Source organism: Mirounga leonina, unplaced genomic scaffold, assembly GCF_011800145.1.
Source record: "Mirounga leonina isolate KUSES-001 unplaced genomic scaffold, KU_Mleo_1.0 Mir_115, whole genome shotgun sequence".
Lineage (NCBI taxonomy): Eukaryota > Metazoa > Chordata > Mammalia > Carnivora > Phocidae > Mirounga > Mirounga leonina.
In genome coordinates, this window is record NW_023270268.1 from 29,894,188 (window position 1) to 29,912,213 (window position 18,026).

The 18,026-nt window shown below is 40.8% G+C and overlaps 1 pseudogene; it reads left to right on the forward strand.

Annotated features, from left to right (window-relative positions):
* Positions 1-6,701: 6,701 nt before the first annotated feature.
* On the forward strand, positions 6,702-9,890 carry LOC117999333 (annotated as a pseudogene).
* Positions 9,891-18,026: the final 8,136 nt, after the last annotated feature.

Genomic DNA, 18,026 nt, shown 5'->3' on the forward strand with positions numbered 1-18,026 from the left:
GTCCATCTCCATCAGAGTTCTTGGGTGACCAGGTGCGTTGTCAATGGGAAGTAGTATTTTGAAAGGAATCTTTTTCTGAGTAGGTCTCAACAGTAATACTTAAAATATTCAGTAAACCATGTTGCGAATAGATGTGCTGTCCTTCAGGCTTTATTGTTCCATTTATAGAGCACAGGCAGAGAAGACTTAGCATAATTCTTTAGGACCCTAGGATTTTGGAAGGGTCACTGAGCACTGGCTTCAACTTAAAGTGACCATCTGCACTGGCCCCTAATGAGAGTCACCCTGTCACCCTGTCCTTTGAGGCTTGGAAGCCAGGCACTGACTTTTCTCCAGCTATGAAAGTCCTAGATGGAATCTTCTTCCAACATAAGGCTGTTTTGCCTACATTCAAATTTTGTCGTTTCATGTAGCCACCTCCATTCATTATCTTAGCTCGATCTGGATAATTTGCAGCTTCTACATCAGCACTTGCTGCTTCACTTTGCACTTTGATGTTATGGAGACGGCTTCTTCTCTTTCCCCTAAACCTCATGAACTCTCCTCTTCTGGCTTCAAACTTGTCCTCTGAAGCTTCCTCACCTCTCCCAGACTTCATTGAATTGAAGAGTCAGGGCCTTGCTCTGGACTAGGCTTTGCCTTAAGGGAATATTGTGGCAGGTTTGATCTTTCCAGAACACTCAAAACTTTCTCCGTATCGGCAATAAGTCTGTTTTGCTTTCTTATCATTTGTGTTGTTCACTGTGGTAGCACTTTTAATTTCCTTCAAGAACTTTTGCTTTACATTCACAACTTGGCTACCTGGTGCAAGAGGCCTACCTTTCGGCCTATCTTGGCTTTTGACACACCTTCCTCACTAAGCTTAATCATTTCTAGCTTTTGACTTAAAGTGAGAGACATGCCACTCTTCTTTCGTTTGAACACGTAGGGTTCTTAATTGCCCTGATTTCAATATTACTGTGTCTTAGGGAATTGGGAGGCCCAAGGAGAAGGGGAAAGATAGGGAAATGGCCATTCAGTGGAATAGCTAGAACACACACCACACATTTATCGGTTAAGCTCAGGTCATGGGCACAGTTTATGGCACCTCAAAACAATTCTACAACAGTAACATCATCGATCATTGACCACAGATCACCATAGCAAATACAACAATAATGAAAACGTTTGAACTACTGCAAGAATTACCAAAATGTGACACGGAAACATGAAGTGAGCAAATGCTGTTGGAAAAATGACACCAATAGATTTGCTCGATTCAGGGTTGCCACAAACCTGCAATCTGTAAAAAACGCAGTATCTGCAAAGTGCAATAAAGCAAAATGCATAAAACAAGTTACGCTGCTATTTAGAAAGTGGAGACAGAAGTTAGTGGGGGTAATCAGCTAGGCAGGAGAATCAAAGTAGAGAATCATGTAAGCAGATACTCTAATAACTAGACTCAAACTGCAGGTCTGTGATGGTTTTAATTCATCACCCAGCTATGTAACGAGGCATAATGGGGCCTGCAGAACGCAGGCAAGTTATAAATTGCTTCCTGAGCTTGATACAAAGGTAATGAATATTATGAAGGATACATTAATCAAAGAAAAGAAATAACTGCTTTAAATAAGCATTTTTATTATCTAAAAATAAATGAGAGGAATTGTGTCCACATCAAGGATTTAGGATATTATATATATATAATATCATTAAGGTAGTCTTTTGACATTGGAGCCAAATGAGACTAGAATTCTAAATGATAACTGGATGTATGTAGTAACAGAAGCTGGGTCAAGCTTCAGTTGTCAACTCATTTCACCTGGGAACACCTTCCTCACAGCTGAACTTTCCAGGGATCCCATCAGAGCATGCAGCAAGAAACTTTTGTAAGGGTGAGTTCCTTTGTCTCCAAATACAAAGGAAAGTAGTGCGTAAGTACGTAAGTCCAAGGGACACAGCACCCAGTCCCGGAGCTGTCTTAGCTGTTACAAGGCTTGAGCAAATAGCTTTAATACCAGGTGAGAAGCCCGGTTAACAACTAAGTAGGAGGCAGTCATTCCCTCACTTAAAGGGGTAGTAGATTTAACAGGGAATAACTTCAAAAGTTTCTTACAAATACTTAGTGTGATGGTCCACATTTTGCAGTGACATTTCAGGAAACACGGTCTTCTGTTTTTGTCTTCCTTTAGACCCGAGCGGTTTTTTACCCCAAGCTCTGAAGGTTTAAATCTTAAACCAGCAGATTTACCTTTTCGTACCTTGTTAGGACAAAGTGGAAATAATTTTCTATATCCTCTCTTAACACCAATTGCGTGATTTTACCTTTTCCCCCCGGGAAAACTCAAACTTTGATTTTTAATTTTTTTTCAACTTTACATACAAAATAAACTTGATTATTTTGAACATTAGCATATGGAAACACAAAACATTACCTCAGGACAGAGACTGTGTCCTTCCTTTTTAAAGCCAAAGTTTAGATAGTATATCATCCCTAAAAAAGACTGCGGCTGAAGTTTTTATCCTGGATGAGCAACTTTCTCCATAGCAAGGTGACTCTACAGCTGATGTCCCTGGTTCCCAAACTGCTGCTTTTGGCATAGCCTAAAGGTTTTTTAAAAAATACTGATGTCTGACTCCTGTGCGCCCCCACCCCATGTGGTGTGACTTGCCCACAGGGAATTTGTTTTTTTTTTTTTTAATGTTCCCCAGTTAATTCTAATGTGCAGCAAAGTTTGGGACCCACTGGGTTACTTCAAAATAAGAGGCAGATAATCTGTGACTGAGTTGGAAAAGTCACAAGGCTAGAGAAATGGAGAAAATGTTTTCAATTGTATTCTTAGCCCAGAAAGGATGATCATGTTTGTAAATGCATTCTTGGATACTGTGAAAGGGGGGCAAATTCATACTGAAGGGGGGGGGGGGGCTGTAAACTGAAATATTAAATTCTTTTGGTTTTTATGTATACCTTTTCATAGTTCAGCAATTATCGATATAAATACCATTTTTAAGATTTCCCATCATTTCTTAGAAAATGACCTCACAAATCAACAGGATTACTGTAGCAACTTTGTTTTCCTTCTCTATACAATGATCTTATTCCGTTGGCCTTCTGTCTTGACAGTAAATCTGACTGTTCCAGAATTCACTCCCTGCAATTGTTAATCTGCCCTACCCTGCTTGTGGCTACTTTTAATTTGCTCGTCCATTATGTTGCCCAGTTACAACACCTCTGGGTTTTACGGGTTTCTTTAGAATCATGCAATTCTCTCTGATGACTCTGAAATGAACCATAATTAACTTTGCAAGAGATAAGCATCAGCAACTGCAGAATCCCACAGCTCGTCTACTCAGGAATTGGAACCTCAGACGCTTCTACCACCCACACTCTTGGCCTGAAATTCACTTCACTCATCAGCTCCTTCCTTTTAAGGGTCAGATGGGTTGCATTAAGCATCCTTTTTAATGGTGTGTAGGCACAGAGAGGAGTCCTCTTAGGCTTGATTTTGGCTTTAATGTGCTGGCATCATTGCGATTTTCTTCCTGGGTTTCTCTAATTTTGCAGTTCAAATGTATGTCTTTAATTAGAACCTGAATTAAAGTTGGAAATCAGGAACTCCCACCCTCAACAGCACCCTGAGAATGGGGGTGGAAGAAGGTTGCAAGCTTCCATTTTATTCCTTTGTTCTTCCCTGACATTCCCTTCTTCCTTCTCTCTCTTTCTTTTAAATCTTAGCTCCATTTGGGAGCCAAGTGTTTAAAAAAAAATCATTAAAGTGTTAAATAGCAAATCATTCATTGGAATTTTAAAAAAGCATTCATACAGTGGGGCGCCTGGGTGGCTCAGTCGGTTAAGCACCTGACTCTTGATTTCAGTTCAGGTCATGATCTCAGGGTCATGGGATTGAGCCCTGAGTTGGGCTCCATGCTCAGCGTGGAATCTGCATGGGATTCTCTCTCTCCCTCCTTCCTCCCCTCCCTCTGCTCATGTTCTAAACAAACAAATAAATAAATAAAAATTTTTTTTAAAGTACTCATATAGTATTTAACCGTGAGCCAGGCATGCTTCTAAACAGGAACTAGTGGTGCTCATTTAATCCCTGGCAGTCCCTTCAAGATGAGAAAATAGGTTCTTAGAGGTGAAGTAGCTTGCCTAAATCTCATGGCTAGTAATGAAGGAGCCAGGATTCCGCCCCAGGTGTTTTGGCTCCAGCACGTTCTTAACCATGAGGCTCTGCTTCCACTCCTCCAGCTGGATTTAAGGCTGGAGAAGCGAGGTGGGAAAGAAATGTTTCTTCTGGTTTGACTTGAAAACGCCTTCTGCCGTATTCCCATCCCAAGGTCAGCATGGGTGCCGCCCTAGAGCCTGGCTGCTCCACTGCCTGCCCCTCAGGGCAGCAACATACAGACTTCCCGGTGTGGAGGTGAGTTGTACGATCCTGTATTTAATTGCTGGGGATGGGATTTGATTTTTCTTAGGATGTTTTATAATGAGGGGCGCCTGAGTGGCTCAGTCGGTTAAGCATCTGCCTTCAGCTCAGGTCATGATCCCAGGGTCCTGGGATCGAGCCCCACATCGGGCTCCTGGCTCAGCGAGGAGCCTGCTTCTCCCTCTCCCTCTGCCTGTCTCCCTGTTCATGCTCTCTCTCTGTATCTGTATCTCTGTGTCTCAGATGAATAAATAAAATCTTAAAAAAAAAAGATGTTTTATAATGAAAAATTTCAAATACATGGGTACAGAGAATAGTGTAATAGATGCCATTGACACCATAACCCACCTTCCATGATTATCAATTTTCAGCCACTCTCCTTTCATTTATGAACACCCTCCCCATTCCCTGGATTACTTTTTTTTTTTAAAGATTTTTTTTTTAATTTATTTATTAGAGAGAGAGCGCAAGAGGGGGAAGGGTTAGAGGGAGAAGCAGACTCCCCGCCGAGCAGGGAGCCCGATGCAGGACTCGATCCCGGGACTCCAGGATCATGACCTGAGCCGAAGGAAGTCGCTTAACCAACTGAGCCACCCAGGCGCCCCTCCCTGGATTACTTTTTAAAGCTAAACCCAGACCTGTTTCATCCATAAATATTTCACCTAGGGATAAAGGCTCCTAACTGTAATACCATGACCACACCTAAAAACCTAACGTTTTCTTAATATCAAATATCCAGTGGGTGTTCACATTCTCTCATTTCGCATGGTGCTTTACAGTTGGTTGGTTTGAAACCGAATCCAGGCAAGGATGACCTGTTGCATTCAGTTTTCTAGGCCTCCCAGAATTTCCCCACTTTATTCTTACCGTTCAGTTATTGAAGAAACCTGCTCATCTGGCTTGTAGAATTTTCCACAGTCTGGATTTAGCGGGGTTGCTTTCCTAGATTTCCTGTGGGTCGTGTGCCCGTCTTTAATGTGTTGCCTCTAGCTTGCAAAGCTGCCCTTCTTTGCCCCGTGTTGTGATTCAGGGGCTCTGGACCCTGTGCGCATCCCTCCTTCGCCAACTGGCTCTGCCAACAGAGGGCGCTGGAGCAACACTGTAGAGTCCGCCAGGGTGAAGGCCTCTCTTCCCGTCTGCAGGGCGCCTCGCAGATCACGGTACGGGGCCCACCGCGTGCACCTCAGCAGCCCTCGTGGCTCAGCTACGACTCCCGCCCTCCAAGCTTCTCTGCCAAGGTCAGGCTGGGTGCTGCGGAGGCGAGCACGTTCTCCGCTCACGGGTTTGAGCCTCACGTTTGAGCAGGACCCCAGCTTTAAGTTTCTACGTTCCCTCAGCCGCAGCGGCGGAGTCTGCTGCCTGGGGTTGCTGCTGCTGTACCCCTACATACCCTTTCACCCCTCTAGTAGTTAACCAGGCTTTTTACTAGTTCGTAATTCTTTTTTTTTTTTTTTTCGTAATTCTTTATATTACATTTTCCCTGTTACATTTACTGGTTTGTTTCCTGGCTGATAAAATGGTACCAGGAACGGTCTCAGGGGAAAAAAACGTTCCAAGTTTGGCTTTGGGGATTGGTTTGCTAGTGCCTTTGGATTCAAGTGAAACGATGAGCTAGCTCCCTGCCCGTGGGAATGGGATGCTCCTAATCCCTGACCTGCAATGGCATTATGATCCAGCTACTACCTCTGCTGGTGATGAGGCAAGTGCCTTGGGAGCCCCTGAGACTTGGGCTGCACTTGACCTTTACAGCAGTAATGATGTCTGCGAGGACCCAGGAGGGGCTGCCTCTGCACCCACTGGAGTGCCTCTGAGAATAAATGGCAAGCTCGGGTCCTTAAACTCTCAGCTCAAGTCACAGTCCAAGGACCAGAGAGCCTCCAGACCAGACCTACTGGAATCATTTCATGTAGCTGGAGGACTGATTGATGTTCCTGAAACCAAATGAAATTGTACAGAATGCAGAATTACAACATCAGTTGAATTCACAACCTCATTAAGTGTCTCGTGTGACATTTAGGATATTGAATGGGAAAGATGGTGCATGAAACTTGGAATGACAACATCTGGTTGGACTCAGACCAATCAGAGTCTTAAAACTTCAAGTCTCAGGATGCCTGGCTAGCTCAGTCAGTAGAGTATGCGACTCTTGATCTCAGGGTCATGAGTTAGAACCTCACGTTGGGCATAGAGCTTACTTTAAAAAACTAAACTGGATTTAATAGAACTTAAAAAAACAAACAAACAAACAAAAAAAACCCTTCAGATATCTCTGAGCTTTCCTTGCCAGTGGACATGGTTTGCCCTCCTGTGCTAGCTGAGAAAGCGAACCTTTTCTTGAAAATCCTGAGATTCCTCACTTTGAGACAGATTGCCTTGCAAAGACATGCTAATTCTCAAGAACTTCTTTGTTACCACTACATCATAGCTAGAGTGAAGAAAAGGAACGAGCTTTTCCTGACGAAGTCTAGGGAGTAAGTGTGGGAGTGTATTTGAAGGGTTAAAGCCAGGAGAACAGAATGTAACATTAGATGGAGCTGAATTCATTGATAGGGGTGCACTTACTAGAGATTCTGGATTTAAAGTATTAGCTCTTAAGACTAACAGCTTATTTGGTTGGTCACCAAAACTTGGACTCAGTGGTAGCCTGTGTTGTTTGTTTTTGTTTATATTGAGGTATAATTGACATATAACATATTAGTTTCAGGTGTACAACATAATGATTTGATATTTGTATATATTGCAAAATGATCACTACAATATGTTTAGTTAATGTCTGTTGTCAACATAGTTACAAAAATTTTTTTCTTGTGATGAGGACTTTTAAGATTTATTCTCTTAGCAACTTTCAAATATTCAATACGGAAGTAATGACTACAGTCACCATGCTGTACATTACATCCCCAGGACCTACTTCCAGCTTAAAGCTGGAAGTTTATACCTTTCGACCCCCTTCACTCATTTCTCCTACCCCACCCCTTACTGCTGGTCACCACCTATCTGTTGTCTGTATCTTTGAGTTTGGTTTTTTAATTTTTTTTTTCGTTTGTTTTAGATTTCACACGTAAGTGAGATCATCTGGTATTTGTCTTTCTCTATCAGACTTATTTCACTTAGCATAATGCCCTCAAGGTCCATCCATGTTACAAGTGGTAAAATTTCCTTCTTTTTATATGGGTGAATAATTTTCCTTTGCAGTGTGGGTGTGGGTGTTTGGGTGTGTGTATACATCAGTGTCTTTATCCTTTCGTCCATGGATGGACTTTTACTTAGGTTGCTTATTGTAAATAATGCTGCAGTGAACATGGGGATGCAGATATCTTTTCAAGCTACTGTTTTTATTTCCTCTGGATAAATACCCAGAAGTGGAATTGCTGGATCATAAGGTAGTTCTATTTTTAATTTTTTGAGGACCCTCCACACTGTTTTCCATAATGGCTATAACAATTTATATTCCCACCGACAGTGCAGGAAGGTTCCTTTTTCCCCCACCTGCTTGTCAACACTTGTTATTTCTTGTCTTTTTGATAATAGACTTTCTGACAGAGGTTAAGTGATACCTCCTTGTGGTTTTTGATTTTTGTTTCTTTGATGGTTAGTGATGTTGAGCACCTTTTCACATACCTGTGGGCCATCTCTATGCCTTCTTTGGGGAAAATGTCTATTCATCCTCTGCCTGTTTTTTAATTGGATTGATTCTTTTTGCTATTGAGTTGTATGAGTTTTTATGTATTTTGGATATTAACCCCTTCTCAGATATATGATTTACAGGGGGCAACTCTAACCCTCCACACCTGGCAGTTCCTGCCTACACCTTGTACAACCTCCTCAGAACTGTGTGATCCCCAGTGGGCAGGCTGGCCTGGGCCACAGCAGTGGCTATGGCTGGAACATTTCCTGCTGGGCTCAGCGGGACAGAGTGCATGCTGCTTGGGGCCACAGGCTGATTCCGCCACGACCCTGGGAGCACTGATGATGGGCAGCTCTGAGTCCGGACCTGAGGCCGGCATACGGGGCTCCAGGATGACCAGGAAGCTTCAACCCCAGGGCACCGGGGTGGCTCAGTCAGTTAAGCCTCCGACTCTTGATTTCGGCTCAGGTCATGATCTTAGGGTCATGAGGTTGAGCCCTGCATTGGGCTCTGTGCTGGGCATGGAGCCTGCTTAAGATTCTCCCTCTCCCTCTGCCCCTCCCCTGCTGCTCTCTGTCTCTCTAAAACAAAACAAAACAAAACAAACAAAAGCCCCACCTCAACCCTGAGAAGGCGGCCCCCACCCGGCAATACCCCCCACCCCAGGCTGGCAGTACTAAAGGCCAGGAACCCACACATTCCAGCACTGCAGCAAAAGCCCAAGACATGATGGGTTGCACCTTGTAAGGATCCTCCTATAAACAATGAGCATGTCACTGTTCCTCCCTGGAAAGCAAACCATAAACAGCCTATATTTACCATTCATGTGGATGAAGCAGAAGGAAAAAGACTCAAAAGAGGTCAGCTGAATCTAAAAAACAGAACATGAAAATGTTTGGGCTTTTAATTCAGCTATTACTTTACCTGGACCAAGAGAACCACTGGTACCTCTTCACTATCCAGTGGATGGTAGTTTTGAGTCACCACCCACTATGGACATATCAATTGTATTAGAAGATGAAAAGCCAATGAGTGCCAATGAAGTCCCAGACTACCAGGAGGATGTTCGCACATACTTAGGGAAACAGAGGTTAAATGTAAGCCTGCAGTAGGCCACATGAAGAAACAGCCAGACATCACTAAGAGTATAAGGGCTGTCCTTGTGGACTGGTCAGCCGATGTAGAGAAGACTATAAAATACAGAATGAGACCCTGCATTTGTCTGAGCACTACATTGATTGGTTCCTTTTCTCAATGTCTGTGTTGAGAGCTCGTGGGCACTGATGCTATGCTGTTAGCCTCAACGTTTGAAGAAATACAGCCCCCAGAAACAGCAGAGTTCCTGTGCATGACTGAAGATACCCAGACCAAGAAACAAGTCGCGAGAATGGGACGCTAGTTTTGAAAGTGCTCGCTTTTGACCTAGCTGCACCAACAGCAAATCTGCTTCTTACCCAATACTTTCTGCACCAGCCAACTGCAAAATTGAAAGTTGAGCAATGTTTTGGGGAGAATCAAGTTTGATAGACGCTGCCGCATACCTAAAGTCTGTGCTGTCAGTCATGGCGGGACCGGCCTCTCATCTGGTGCTCTACACAGCGACAGGACAAAGCTGGCCTGGACTTTTAGTTCAAAAGACTGCATATACCTTGGAAAGTCTTCAGCCTTGTCTCATGGAGCTTCGCCAGACCTACCTCAGAGCCCCACAGCATGCACAACAGTCAATAAGAGACAAGTGTAAAAGTATCATGGTGTTTCTCTCCTCAACCCACCAGAGACACTACATGTGTAACAGTGAAACAGCCTTTGTTTTCTAGGATATAAATCACTCAAAGCACATGGTATACAGTTTTGCTAAGGTTTTAATTTTCTTTAAAGATTTTTATTTAGGAGAGAGCGCATGTGCACACGTACACAGGATCGGGGGTGGGGGTGGTGGGGCAGAGGGAGAGGAAGAAGCAGACTCCCTCAGAGCAGGAAGCCCAACAACAATGTGGGGCTCGAACCCAGGACCCTGGGATCATGACCTGAGCTGAAGGCAGACGTGTAACCGATGACCCAGCCAGGTACCCCTCGAAGGTTTTAATTTTACAATCATTGCTGAATGCAGAAGTTATGGCCAAGCACAAATTATGGTATCTATTACTTTTTAAATGGCTTTAATTTGTATAGATTTTGTACATGTAACTATCTTAGATAGTTGGCTAATTTTAAGTGGTTTTGTTGAAGTATTAATGACGCCAGCTGTCAGCACAGTAAGAATAAGAACTGATAAATAGAGTTGGGGAAAAATACATGCTTTACAAATATCTTCTCCCTTTCTTCGGTTGCCTTTTCCTTTTGTTTTGTTGGTGGTGCCTTTGCTGTACAGAAGCTTTTTGTCTGATGTAGTCCCACTTGTTTATTTTTGCTTTCTGTGTTAAGTCCAAAAACCCCTCACCAAGACCAGTGTCAAGATACTTACTGCCTATGTTTTCTTCTAGGAGTTTTATGGTTTCAGATCTTATATTCAAGTCTTTAAGTCATTTTCAGTTAATTTTTGTGTGTGGTATAAGATAGTGGTCCAGTTTCATTCTTTTGCCCGTGGCTGCCCAATTTTCGTAACACCATTTATCGAAGAGGCTGTACTTTCCCCATTGTATATTCTTGCCTCCTCTGTCATAAATTAATTGACCGTATATGCATGGATTTATTTCTGGACTCTGTTCTGTTCCATTGATCTGTGTATCTGTTTTTATGCCGACACTATACTGTTTGTTAGAGCTTTGTAATAAAGTTGGAGCATGGAAAGGGTGATGCTTCCAGCTTTGTTCTTTTTTGTTTCTTCTTTGGCTAAGCAATCTTGAGAAAGAAGAACAAAGCTGGAAGCATCACAAATCCAGATTTTAAGATGTGCTACAAAGCTGTAGTAATCAAGTAGACATTTGATTACACAGTTCTTCAAAGAAGACCTACAGATGGCCAATAGACACATGAAAAGATGTTCAACATCACTAATCATCAAGGAAGTGCAAATCAAAACCACAAGGGGATAGCACCTCATGCATGTCAGAATAGTATCAAAAAGAAAAGAAATAACAATTGTTGGCAAAGATGTGAGCAAAAGGAACCCTTGTGCACTGTTGGGAATGTAAATTGTTACAGTCATTATGGAAAACAGTATGGAGGTTCCTTAAAAAATTAAAAATAGAAATATCTTATCCAGAGGTGCCTGGCTGGCTCAGTCAGTAGGCATGTTACTCTTTTTTTTTTTTTTAAGATTTTTATTTATTTGTCAGAGAGAGCATAAGCAGGGGGAGCAGCAGAGGGAGAGGGAGAAGCAGGCTCCTCACTGAGCAAGGAGCCCGATGTGGGACTCCATCCCAGGACCCTGGGATCATGACCTGAGCCGAAGGCAGACGCTTAACGACTGAGCCACCCAGGCATCCCAGTAGGCATGTTACTCTTGATCTCAGGCTTGTGAGTCTGAGCTCCATGCTGGGTGTAGGGATTACTTAAAAATCTTTCAGAAATACCCAATAATTCGACTATTGCATACTTACCCAAAGAAACGAAAACACTAATTCAAGAAGATATATGTACCCCATATGTTTATTGCAGTATTATTTACAATAGCCAAGATATGAAAGCAGCCCAAGTCTCCATTAATAGATGAATGGATAAAGAAGATGTGGTGTATACACACACACACACACACACTGAAATATTATATAGCCACAAAAGGATGTGATTTTGCTATTTGTGACAACATGGATGGACCTAGAGGGTATTATGCTAAGCAAAATAAGTCAGAGAAAGACAAATGCCATATGATTTCACTCATATGTGGAATCTAAAAAAGAAAACAAAAAGCAGAAGCTATCAATACAGCAAACAAACTGAACGGTTGCCAGGGGAAAGAGGGGAGAAGGCATGAACGCAATGGGAGAGGGAGCATGAGAGATACAGGCTTCCAACTACATAGTAAGTCACAGGACTAAAGCACAGCATATGGAGGATACTCCGTGATACTGTAAACGCATTGCACAGTGCGCAGCCTCGGATGGCGGATGGCGGCTACACTTGTGAGCTGACCAGAACATATAGAGAAGCTGAATCACTATGTTGCATACTTGAAACTAATGTAACCTTGTGTGTCAACTATACACAAACAAAAGAAAAATTTTTTAAAGATTGCTTTGGCCATGCAGGGTTCTTGTGTTTCTACACAAATTTTAGGATTGTTTGTTCTATTTCTGTGAAAAATGTCATTGGGATTTTGACAGGGATTGCATTGAATCTGTAGATTGCTTTAGTTTTAACATTTAACAATGTTAATTCTGGCCTTAACAATGTTAATTCTCCCAATCCATGAGCACAGAATATCTTTCCGTTTATTTGTGTCATCTTCAGTTTCTTTCACGGTGTCTTCTAGTTTTCAATACACAGGTCTTTTGTCTCCTTGGTTAAATTTATTCCTAGATATTTCATTCTTTTGATGCAGTTGTAAATGGAATTGTTTCCTTAATTTCTCTGGTAGTTCTTTATTGACCTGATAGTGTATAAAAATACAACTGATCTTTGCATATTGATTTTTATGTCCTGCAACTTTACTAAATTCATTTATTAGTTCTAATAGCTTTTTGGTGGAGTCTTTAGGGTTTTCTGTGTGTCATATGTCATCTGCAAATAGCAACAGTTACTTTTTCTTATCAGTTTGGATGCCTTTAACTTATTTTTCATACACACACACACACCCCACATTTTCCTTATTCATTCATCTATCTATGGACACTTTGGCTGCTTCCATAATTTGGCTATTGTAAAGTACTGTGATTACTGGATTGTAGGGTAGTTCTGTTTTTAACTTTTTGAAGAACCTCCATACTGTTTTTCACATGGCTGCACCCAGTTTGCATTCCCACCAACGGTGCACGAGGGTTCTTTTTTCTCCACATCCTTGTCAACACTTGTTTTTTCTTGTGTTTTTTATTTTTATTTTTTATTTTATTTATATTAATCTGACAGGTGTGAGGTGAAATCTCATACAGTTTTTTTTTTTTTTCCCGTTATAGTTTTGATTTGCATTTCCCTGATGAGTGTTGTTGAGTGTCTTTTCATGTGTCTGTTAGCCATCTGGATGTCTTCTTTGGAAAAGTATCTATTCATGTCTTCTGCCCATTTTTTAACTGGGTTATTTGTTTTTTGGGTGTTGAGTTTGATAAGTTTTCTGTATATTTTGGATACTAGCCCTTTATCAGATATGTCATTTGCAAATAAGTTCTCCCATTGAATAGGTCGCTTTTTAGTGTCATTGAATGTGTGCACTGTGCAGTATCTTTTTATTTTGATGTAGTCTGAATAGTTTATTTTCACTTTTTTCTTAAAGATTTCATTTATTTATTTGACAGAGAGAGACAGCAAGAGAGGGAACACAAGCAGGGGGAGTGGGAGAGGGAGAAGTAGGCTTCCCACTGAGCAGGGAGCCTGATGCGGGGCTCGATCCCAGGACCCTGGGATCATGACCTGAGCCGAAGGCAGACGCTTAACGACTGAGCCACCCAGGCGCCCCACTATAAACTTCCCTCTTAAAACAACTTTTGCTGTATCTCAGAGGTTTTGGACTGTTGTTTTCATTTTCATTTGTTTGCATTTAGTTCTTCTTTGATTTCTTGGTTGATTCATTCATTGTTCAACTGCATGTTATTTAACCTCCATGTATTTATGATCTTTCCAGATTTTTTTCTTGTGGTTGATTTCTAGTTTCATGGCATTTTGGTGAGAAAAGACACATGGTACAGTTTTGATCTTTTTGAATTTGTTGAGGCTTGTTTTGTAACGAAATAGCCTAATATGTGATCTATTCTGGAGAATGTTCCATGTGCACTTGAAAAGAATGTGTATACTGCTGTTTTAGGATGGAATGTTCTGAACATATCTGTTAAACCCATCTGGTCTGGTATGTCATTCAAAACCACTGTTTCCTTGTTGATCTGTTTGGATCATCTGTCCATCAATGTAAGTGGTGTATTAAAGTTCTGACTATTATTATATTTGTTATTAACGGTATTATGTATTTGGGTGCTCTCAAGTTGGGTGTATAAGTATTTACAGTTGTTTTATCTTCTTGTTGGGTTGTCCCCTTTATTATTATTTATTACTATATTATTATGTCCTTCTTTGTTTCTTTTACAGACTTTGTTTTAAAGTTTATTTTGTCTAAGTATTGTTACTTGACTTTTTTTTAAAGATTTTTTTAAGATTTTTGTATTTATTTGAGATAGAGAGAGTGAGCGAGAGAGCAGGAGCAGAGGGAGAAGCAAACTCCCTGCTGAGCAGGGAGTCTGACATGGGGCTTGATCCCGGGACCCTGGGATCATGACTGAGCCGAAGGCAGACACTTAACCATCTGAGCCACTCAGGCGCTCCCTGTATTTGTTACCATTTTGTTACTTGTGGTTTTTGTAGTTTTTCTCTGATCCTTCTTTTTCTCTTTCATGATTTGCTGGGGTTTTTTAGTGATCTATTTGTATTCCTTACTCTTTATTTTTTGCATATCTATTACTGTTTTTTGATTTGTGGTTACCATTAGGTTTATATATAACATCTTCTGCATATAGCAGTCTATATTAAGCTGATGGTCACTTAATTTTGAACTCATTCTTTACTCCTCTCCACATTTTGATACTTGTTATCATATTTTACATCATTTATTTCGTGCTCCTCTTGACTGATTTTTATAGGTATACTTAATTTTTTTGCTTTTGTGCTTCCTACTTTTCTTACTGTTACTTACAATTTTTGCTTTCTACTCAGAGTCCTCCTTAACATTTCTTGTAGGGCTCATTTAGTGGTTATGAATTCCTTTAATTTTTGTTTGTCTGGGAAACTATCTCTCTTTCTATTCTAATGATAGTTTTGCTGGATAGAGTGTTCTTGGCTGCAGAAATGTCCATTTCAGCACTTTGAAAACATCATGGCACTTTCTTCCGTCCTGCAAATTTCTGCTGAAAATCAGCTAATGGCCTTATGGGCTTTCCTTAGTATGTTATTGTCTTTTTTTTCTCTTGCAATCTTTAAAATTCTGTCATTATCACTTTCTTTTTCTTTGCTCAAATATATTTATTTATGATGATTTTATAAGTTTGTCATTAACCCATCTATATATTACTTGTCTCGTAGTACAGAGGTTAGTATTTTTTCTTACTTGTTTGTACTTATGTACTTTAAAAAAATTTTTATTTTATTATGTTAGTTACCATATAGTACATCATTAGTTTTTGATATAGTGTTCCATGATTCATTGTTTTTGTATAACATCCAGTGCTCCATGCAGCACATGCCCTCCTTAATACCCATCCCCCCACCCCCCATCACCCTCCCCTATAAAACCTTCAGTTTGTTTCTCAGAGTCCATAATCTCTCATGGTTCGTCTCCCCCTCCGATTTCCCCCCCTTCATTTTCCGCTTCCTTCTCCTAATGTCCTCCACGCTATTCCTTATGTTCCACAAATAAGTGAAACCATATGATAATTGACTTTCTCTGCTTGACTTATTTCGTTTAGCATAATCTCGTCCAGTCCCGTCCATGTTGATGTAAAAGTTGGATATTCATCCCTTCTGATGGCTGAGTAATATTCCATTGTATATATGGACCACATCTTTATCCATTTGTCTGTTGAAAGGCATCTCGACTCTTTCCACAGTTTGGCTATTTGTGGACATTGCTGCTATGAACATTGGGGTGCATATGGCCCTTCTTTTCACTACATCTGTGTCTTTGGGGTAAATACCCAGTAGTGCAATTGCTGGGTCATACGGTAGATCTATTTTTAATTTTTTGAGGCACCTCCACACTGTTTTCCGAAGTGGCCGTACCAACTTGCATTCCCACCAACAGTGTAAGAGGGTTCCTCTTTTTCCACAACCTCTCCAACATTTGTTGTTTCTTGCCTTGTCCATTTTTGCCATTCTGACTGGTATAAGGTGGTATCTCAATGTGGTTTTGATTTTAATTTCCTTGATGGCTAATGATGATGAACATTTTTTCATGTGTCTGTTAGCCATTTGTATGTCTTCTTCAGAGAAGTGTCTGTTCATGTCTTCTGTCCATTTTTTGACTTGATTATTTGTTTTTTGGGTGTTGAGTTTGAGAAGTTCTTTATAGATCTTGGATACCAGTCCTTTATCTGTAGTGTCATTTGCAAATATCTTCTCCCATTCTGTGGGTTGCCTCTTTGTTTTGTTGACTGTTTCCTCTGCTGTGCAGAAGCTTTTTATCTTGATGAAGTCCCAAAAGTTCATTTTTGCTTTTGTTTCCCTTGCCTTTGGAGACATGTCATGAAAGAAGTTGCTGTGGCTGATATCGAAGAGGTTACTGCCTATGTTCTCCTCTAGGATTTTGATGGATTCCTGCCTCATATTGAGGTCTTTCATCCACTTTGAGTTTATCTTTGTGAATGGTGTTAGAGAATGGTCGAGTTTCATTCTTCTGCATGTGGCTGTCCAATTTTCCCAGCACCAATTCTTGAAGAGACTGTCTTTTTTCCATTAGACATTCTTTCCTGCTTTGTCGAAGATGAGTTGACCATAGAGTTGAGGGTCCATATCTGGGTTCTCTATTCTCTTCCACTGGTCTATATGTCTGTTTTTGTGCCAGTACCATGCTGTCTTGGTGATCACTGCTTTGTAATATAGCTTGAAATCAGGCAACGTGATGCCCCCAGCTTTGTTTTTCTTTTTCAACATTTCCTTGGTGATTTGGGGTCTTTTCTGATTCCATAGAAATTTTAGGATTGTTTGTTCTAGTACTTTGAAAAATGTCTTTGGAATTTTGATTGGGATGGCATTAAGGTATAGATTGCTCTGGGCAGCATAGACATTTTAACAATATTTATTCTGATCCATGAGCATGGAATATACTTTCATCTTTTTATGTCTTCTTCAATTTCTTTCATGAGTGTTCTGTAGTTCCTAGAGTATAGATCCTTTACCTCTTTGGTTAGGTTTTTTCCGAGGTATATTATGGTTTTGGGTGCTATTGTAAATGGAATCGTTTCTCTAATTTCTCTTTCTACAGTTGCGTTGTTAGTGTATAAGAAAGCAACTGATTTCTGTGCATTGATTTTTGTATCCTGCCACATTACTGAATTGCTGTATGAGTTCCATTAATTTGGGGGTGGAGTCTTTTGGATTTTCCACATAATGTATCATGTCATCTGTGAAGAGAGAGTTTGACGACTTCTTTGCCAATTTGAATACCTTTTATTTCTTTTTGTCTGATTGCTGTTGCTAGGACTTCTAGTACTATGTTGAACAATAGTGATGAGGGTGGGCTTCCTTGTCGTGTTCCTGATCTTAAGAGAAAGGCTCTCATCCTTTCCCCATTGAGGATGATATTTGCTGTGGGTTTTTCATAGATGGATTTTATGAAATTGAGGAATATTCCCTCTATCCCTATACTGTGGAGAGTTTTAATCAGGAAAGGATGCTGTATTTTGTCAAATGCTTTTTCTGTATCAATTGAGAGGACCATATGGTTCTTTTCCCTCCTCTTATTAATGTGTTCTATCACATTGATTGATTTGTGAATGTTGAACCACACTTGCATCCCGGGGATAAATCCCACTTGATCGTGGTGGATGATACCTTTAATGTATTGTAATCCTATTAGCTGGGATTTTTTTGAGAATTTTGGAATCCATATTCATCAGGGATATCAGTCTGAAATTCCCCTTTTCGATGGGGTCTTTGCCTGGTTTGGGGATTAAGATAATGCTGGCCTCATAGAATGAGTCTGGAAGCTTTCCTTCTGTTTCTATTTCTTTGAAACAGCTTCAATAGAATAGGTATTATTTCTTCTTTGAATGTTTGGTAGAATTCCCCAGGGAATCCATCAGGCCCTGGACTCTTGTTTTTTGGGAGGTTTTTGATCACTGCTTCAATCTCGTTACTGGTTATTGGCCTATTCATGTTGTCAATTTCTTCCTGTTTCAGTCTTGGCAGTTTAT